We start from the raw sequence: 8,264 nt of genomic DNA on the forward strand, positions 1-8,264 counted from the left end.
GAGGCAAAAAACATGCTTGTCAAGATAAACAATCAACGCTATCAGCAGCCCGAGCATTGACGCCTTTCCAAAGAATGTGACAAGCACTTGCGCATAATCACCCTAAATGCTCGTAGTGTAGTTAACAAAACGGAACCCCTTGAGGTTTCTTTACTAGAACATTCCCACATATTGCCGTTATAACCGAGACGTGGCTGCGGACTGAAATAGCGGACGAGGATGTCTTCCCTAATTGTTACCAAGTTTTTCGTAGGGATCGGCCTTTCAGGGGAGGTGGCGTTGCAGTTCTAATTAAAGACCACATACAGGCTATTCTCTTGGAGGAAATTCCCGACCTTGAATGTTTGTGCATAAAGATCTCATGCTGGGGCCATACCTTGATTTTGTTTGTCATTTACAGACCTCCTGATGCATCAGATGATTATCTGTTAAAACTTGAAGAGCACATGTCTCGGTTCCAGAGAAACAAATTGGTACTTATTGGTGACCTAAACCTGGCAGGCGTTAATTGGGAGCGTTTTGAATCCCTTCCTCAAAACAGCAATAATTTAAACAGTTTACTTAACATAATGTTAACACATGACCTCATTCAAATAGTTCAGGAACCGACACGTGTACAAGGAACTAGCAAATCTGTACTGGATTTGGTATTTTTTCCAAGAGGATTACCTGATTACACTGTTGAAATTGTGGAAGGCATCTCTTACCACATGCTTGTCAGTGTTCACTTACTCATTGTCGCTTGTACTGTACCTAATAACACTGTGAAACATTGGTATTTCAAAGATTACTCACGTGCAGATGATGCATCAACTATAGAACATCTGGAAACATGCCTTATCGATTTCAATGATACTGATTTGAACACACTTTGGCGCCGTTTTAAAGATATGTGCCACTTCTGTATCGATAAGTTTGTGCCAAGCAAACGTAAATTTGTTCGTAGACAAACGCCATGGATGACGCGTGAAATAATACACTTAAAGCGAAAAATAAAACGGTTAAATAAACAGCGCTTGCATTTAGGTCATTTAAAGGATTTAAAAGAAGGTCTTGCACGTGCAGTACACTCTTCGAAAGAACATTATTTTAATACAGTGCTGCCAAATTTTATTGTAGAGGAACCAAAAAAGTTTTGGAATTATATAAGTGAAAAAAAGAAACCGGTGTCGCAAATTTTTGTTGATGGTTCTGTGGTTACTGATCACGGGGATATTGCGCACCAATTCAATGACTACTTTCACAGTGTGTTTTCTAAATCCGGTGCTTGTCCATCCAATCACGCAGTGTTTCACCCCTGTGATGTAAATTTTATTTCATACCCTGGCATAGTTTCTATGTTACTAAATTTAAAAACTAAATCATCATGTGGTCCCGACAACCTTTCTAACGTGTTTTTGAAGAGATATGCGGAATCTGTTGCAAAGTTTCTAGTTATTTTATTTCGTATTTCATTACTTCATGGAAAATTACCGAGCGACTGGAAGATAGCCAGGCTTGTGCCAATACATAAGAAAGGTGACCGCACATTATTACAAAATTATCGTCCAATATCACTTACATCATCATGTTGTAAACTAATCGAACATATTATTGCCAACCAGATTAATGAATTTTTAGATGCACACGCAGTCCTCTCTAATTTTCAGCACGGGTTTAGAAAAGGATACTCAACAATTACACAATTAGTGACAGTAATACATTCACTCGCTTCATGTCTCGATAGGAACGGGCAGATTGATGCAATATTTCTTGACATCAGTAAAGCTTTCGATAGAGTTCCCCATGACAAACTAATTTTAAAACTCAGACGTATTGGACTCCAGGAAATTTTAATCATATGGATTTCAAACTATTTAACCAATCGCTACCAATTTGTAACAGTTAATGAGCAGCAATCAGGTTGCCTTCCGGTCGGCTCTGGCGTGCCCCAAGGAAGTGTGCTGGGGCCATTATTGTTTTTATTATATATCAATGACATTGCTGCTGAACTTGATCCGAATGTCCAAATCAGATTGTTTGCGGATGATTGTGTGCTTTTTCAAGAAATAACTTCAATTAACGACCAAATCCATCTTAACTCCTCTCTTGCTAAGATTTTTGAATGGTGTGAAACGTGGGACATGAAACTTAACACAGATAAGACCGTCTTTCTTCGCTTCTCTCGCAAAAAAGCTCCTCTTTCTTTTAACTACAGACTTGGTTCGTCACCTTTGCTGGAAGAGACTAAATATAAGTATTTGGGTGTCACACTAACTAATACTTTATCATCGAATTTACATATAGATAACATCTGTTCTTCCGCATTCCGTAAACTGTACTTTTTAAGACATAAGCTAAGAAGTTCTCCCCCTAGCGTAAAATTACTTGCTTACAATTCACTAATTAGACCTAAACTTGAATATGCATGCGTTGTCTGGGACCCATTTAATAAACACAATATCACCCGCCTAGAAAAGGTACAGAGAAAAGCTGTAAGGTTTATTTACTCTAAATTTTCCCCGTATGACTCACCCTCTGAATTAATGCAGATTAACGGTATACAATGTCTTGAACAACGAAGAAAAAATTTACGTTTGCAATTTCTTTTCTTGCTTTGGAATAACTATCTAGCTATTAACCCTTCTCCATATCTGTCGCTTTCAACGTCAAGGCATACACGCCACCATCATCCTAATTCCCTGACACCGTATTTTGCGCGAACAGATTTATTCAAGTTTTCATTTTTCCCTCGCACGGTAACGGACTGGAATGATTCCTTATTGCCTTTCGCCACACTTTGATGTTTTGTTTTTTTTAACTTTGTTATTATTGTTTATTGTTTTGTTGTCATTTGACCCACCCTGCTTGGACCTGTACAAGGTTTGCAGTATTGAACAAAGAAGAAACTCAGAATGCTCACTTCCAACCATCTCACAGGAACCGACACGCAAGCGTTGATCCCGACAACACATTAGCGCATAGCGTGCAAACGTCCGAAATCAGCTGTTAACTCAGCAGGCTTCTTATCACACCAAAATTTCAGTATAAGCAGCTGAACTGGACACTGCAAATTTCAAACCTAAAGTTTTGTGCCGCCAAAGCGAACGCTCACATTCCTTTCTGAGTTCAAGCAAACCTACAATCATTCTTAAGCGCCGTAGTCGTGCATTATGCTGCGTGCATGTTGCTTGAGAAAACTACACCATTCCCCCAGTTTTTATTTAGAGTGAATGGAAGAAATACCTTAAAAAAATCAACTTGTAAATTTTGAAGTGCATATGAAAATTAAGGGCTAAATCAAAAATGTAATACGATCGGTCTGTGCCCGTTTGGGAGCGTAACGTAAAACGCTCAGACATATTGCCCTGATGCCCTTGCAGAAACAAGAGACGAAGGGCGCAGTTATATTTCTTCCAGGCTATGCAGCTAAATTCCACGATGTTCGTCAGCACTTAAATGCTCTGAATTACATGAATTGCTAAAATCAATCGGATAAACCTCCATTAAATTGCGTTCGTTTTTCTTTCTATTTCTAATGGTAAAAGTGGATGGCAATCATAAACTTCGAAAATCGTTGCCGAACGCTGATTTTCTCAATTTTTATTTGCATTATGTAGGGCGCGTAGTACGTTTTCTTGCTGTCGTCGGTTAACTAAACATTGTGTTTTGCTTAGGTTTAGCGTAAATATTAACAGATGTAAAATTTCTTTTCACTGATATTTTCCTACCGACCTCTTATGACGCATTCGGGAAGAGGAGCACCAAATTAAGATGACCAAGACGCAATATACGCACATAATATATGTACACTACATTTATGTATATAAAACCTATACAATCAATTGGGGAGCATTCCACAAAATAAGTAGTAAACGCTATTGTGCATATTAGGCAAAAAAGATGAAAAATATACAGTCCTTACAGATACTAATATAACGATGTACAAAAGTACGCACTCCAACTTCAGGATCAAATATATACAAATAAAACGCAGAGCAATAAACTGAAAATAAATAAATATAGCATTGTGCTTTTTGTGATCATTATGCAGGGAAATATTACCATTAAGGTAGCGGAATTTATGAGGGTTTGCTTAGGAATCATTTAAATAAGTTTTTTATTCAAGTACCCTAAAGGCCCATGCGGGCATTACATAGGGGTGTTACAATGAATTAGTGATATATACAGTATACGCATTTAAACAGATAATGCATGCTACAATAAAAAGAACACAAGCGGAAAAACGGGAAAACAAACAAAAAGAAACCAGTAAGAGCAATACAACTACACGTCCTAAACGCTGAAGATACATATAGATTTAAACTGGGTGTTACACAAAATCAGCGTAGCTTGGTCAATTTATACAAGGAAAAATACTTGATAAAAACGTTAACATACCATAACATATTGCATAAACAATGAAAATCACAAGTGGATCAAATTTTATGCAGTACAAGTGACCCTGCGCTAAACCAGAACAAAACCATTCGCGCAAACATCAAAATATGGTGAGGGAGAGAAAAAAAAAATTCAAGGCGCGCAACAACACAGTGATGCCTATAACAAATGAGCACGAGAATACTATGTTAGTACGTTAAAATACTGTTTTAGTTTTGCTAGAAAATCATCGTGACTTAGAGCTGACACGATTTCATGAGGTAGCATATTCCAATGATATATCGCGAGAAAGAGGGGCGAGTGTCTCAAGAAGTTAGAGCGCGCAAGAACGGGCTGCACTTTAAAGGAATGATCAAGGCGCGGGAAGATACGATGGGCGGGCCTGATGTGGCATGCGCTGAAAGACGACCCGCTGTGATATAGCTTGTGAAAATGGGAAAGAAGTCCTATCAGCCTTCGATTTTCTAGCGCGGGGAGATTTAGAGATATCTTTATGTTAGTGATGCTAGAATTTCGTGAGTAATTTTTCGTGATGAAGCGGGCTGCTCTGTTTTGTACCGACTCGAGCTTGTTTATGAGGTACGATTGATGCGGATTCCAAATAAAAGACGCGTACTCCATTTTCGAACGAACTAGTGTGGTATAGGCTAATAATTTAGTGGACTTGTTTGCCGAGTAAAGGTTACGCCTAATGTAGCCAAGGGTTTTACAAGCACTGCTAGTAATCGCATCGATGTGATGATTCCATGAAACGTTTGAAGATAAATGAATTTCCAAATATTTTATTGTTTGCGCATGTGCAATACTAATGTCGTTCATTACGTAACGGGTAACCCTAGGGTTACTGGATCTAGTGAAGGCTATAGCCTTAGTTTTTGAAACATTTATTTTCATTTGCCACTGTTTACACCAGTCGGTAATTTTCGCGAGGTCGGATTGCAAAATGTCAGTGTCAAAAGTGTTAATTATTCGTCTATAAATTATGCAGTCATCTGCAAATAGTCTTATTGTAGATTTAATATTATTGCTGATGTCGTTGACGTATAGCAGGAATAAAATTGGTCCCAATACAGATCCCTGCGGCACTCCGGATTTAACTAGTGATCGCGGAGAAGAAAATTCATTAGTAGTTACGAATTGGTACCGGTTAGTTAAAAAGTTACTAATCCATTTCGTAATCCTACTATTTATGTTAAAATGGCGAAGTTTTAATAATAAACGGTTATGAGCTACCTTATCAAAAGCCTTCGCAAAATCAATAAATATGGCGTCAATTTGTGACGAGTCGTTGATAGCTTGGTGCAGGTCAGAGACTAACTCGAACAACTGCGTCTCACATGAGCGACCCCGTTGGAACCCGTGCTGGTTAATGAAGAGGAGATTGTGATCGGTTAGGTATTTCATAATTGCTGATGATATAATGTGTTCTAAAAGTTTACATGGAATACTGGTCAGTGAAATAAAGTTGAAATAAGTTGAAATAAAGTACTGGTCAGTGAAAAAGTTGTTCCATATCTGAAGGCATGGAGAATGCCATATCCAAAGACTGTTAAGAACGGCCTGCTGAGGTGCAAGTTTTGCCAGCCAGTTGCGACAGCGGTGTCAAACTTTTCCTGGACGGCCGCCGCAACGCTCTAGCCGCGGCGTCACTAAGTCGACTGTGTGTGGAGAACAATACGCGCGTCCTCGACTCTCCGTCGCTGGAGCCAAGATGAGTGCGACGAAGCAGGCTAAGTGCCGGAAGCCGCCACCGCCAACGTGGTCTGCTATGAACAAAGGAGTCCCCAGCAGAACGTAGTTCCAAGTCCCTTCCCACGTGCCGTTTAACACGCAAGACAATGGGCAACCGACCTCTCCTGACGTCAGTCCCGAGTTCTACGAAGTCCGTCTGGCCTCGGTTGGAGACCGTGAATTTTGCGCAAAGAAGTGTGTGTGACCCGCCCGCAGAGAGGCGACTCGTTTACGATGACTGGTTGAACGTTTCCCTTACCTTGGGATCTGTTCATTGTCTTAAATAAATCAATAAAGAAAGAAAGAAAGAAAGAAAGGAGGACCGAGTGTTTATAAAGCGCTCTTGTGCGGCTGCTCAGTGTACTTTCTCGCAGTCATGCTATACTGATGAACTGCAACGTCCTTATGTCGATACTGTAAACAAACCCATGTTCCTCGTTCTCGATGAGACGCAGTCCTTCCCTTCAACAACGTCGTCAGCGCGGATAAGTAGGAGGACGGCATGGACCAGCTACCTTCGAATTCATGCCCGACTCCAATCTTGACAACTGGTAACGAGCGATGGGATTAAGCCCCCAATCCTAACAATACCCATTGAATGCGCATGTGTTCCTGTAGTTGCACGTGTAGCTCAGGTGATTATCTAATCTGCGCGATGTGCAAGGCGCAAATTTAAACCGTAACGCAGATTAGCTAGCACATCGTGCTAGCGAAAGTGATAACAGTGAAAAATGAGAAAGGGTACTTAAGGTCAGAGGTCAAATATGGTGATATAGTTGTGAGATGCTTGATTTGGTGTTATATTTACGTGAGACATACATAGCGGGCTTATTTTCAAACAGTTCAAGAAGCTGTTTAGGTTAAAATGATAAGTTCACCAAACCATCGAAGCAAACTCGAGCTGAATGACGTGCAGACAATGTTCAAAGTGATTGGTATTATTGCGGACCTGCCAGTAAACCGACCTACCTGCGGACCTTCCTGGCGTAAAATTTAGCTCGCGATCCCGGGTCAAATATAACGGTCACCTACACTAAATAAACATAAGAAATATGGGCAGTATGTAATGGCGCGTGCTTATATGAAGGCAAATATGCGCTCATAGATCACGGTCATTGAGAAAAGTTTCTTACGGAAGTCTCGAAGTGCGTTATTCTGCACTATTCAAATGTTTTCCTGCGTCCTGAGAGAACTGTACAACAAACCAAGTTTCCGAGTTCTAGAAATGCGGAGCATGTTAAGGATAGCATGACCTGAAACATTTGCATTTCTGTATTCATTACGGGCACTGAAAGTAATTACTTAATTTTCCTTTTGTGCATATTTTATAGCGTTATACGAGGCGACTAGTATATTCTACGGTTTCTTCAGTGTTCTAAGCGACGCACTTGTAAGTACGTAGGGTGGTGCGTACGATGGACACAGAATTCTTGATGCGTAGGAGAAATTCGGAATGAGTGGAACGTCTGAAAATCTGGCTATAATTACTTGTCCATGTGCTGTGGTGTTATGTGCTTCAAGAGTGGCGTGAAATTCAGCCCGCTGTCCTAAAAAAAATCTTACCAGCCATCGGGATGAAATTATCGAAAATGAGTAGAACAATGTGGCTGGCACGCATATTGAGGCAAATGTGCGGTGTTAAAATGTCCTGGTAAACAAATACTCGGAATAATATAGGTTCATTATGTGTAAAGTTCTCCAGTGTTTGAGGGAACGGTCCGTCGCACTGAGTTGACATATACAGCAAATGGATTAAGAGTAATGTGTTCCTAAAGTTCACCCTTTGTGGCCTAATTAATGCGCTTTCAGAGATCACGACAGAAATACTCGTGTCTTTCTATATTTTAGGCCTTATACGAAGTACCAGCACTGTCAGCCTGCTGTCCAAGAAGAATTGACAGTCGAGCATATTTCAGTTTTTTGGGGGGAATCAGGGAGCCTGTTAGCTCTTACGCTCATGCAAGGTTTAATGTGTGCAGGTGCGTTAATTAATGCATTTAGTAACGTTATTTGCATGCATTCTCAGTGTCTTAAGATAAGGAAATGAAACATGAAGTTTAAATTTTCACATAGTATAGTCCAGGGCATGAGCCATTGCAGTGGAAAATTCGAAATGTGTGGTATGTTATAAGGCAGCTTGACGGCTTAGTGCA

At 40.1% G+C, this 8,264-nt stretch overlaps 1 long non-coding RNA gene across 1 annotated transcript in view; it reads right to left on the reverse strand.

Annotated features, from left to right (window-relative positions):
* Positions 1–8,264, reverse strand: part of LOC139055967 (uncharacterized) — a 94,116-nt gene that overhangs the window by 19,924 nt on the left and 65,928 nt on the right. The gene's annotated exons all lie outside the window — the stretch shown is intronic.

This window comes from Dermacentor albipictus, chromosome 2, assembly GCF_038994185.2.
Source record: "Dermacentor albipictus isolate Rhodes 1998 colony chromosome 2, USDA_Dalb.pri_finalv2, whole genome shotgun sequence".
Taxonomy (NCBI): domain Eukaryota; kingdom Metazoa; phylum Arthropoda; class Arachnida; order Ixodida; family Ixodidae; genus Dermacentor; species Dermacentor albipictus.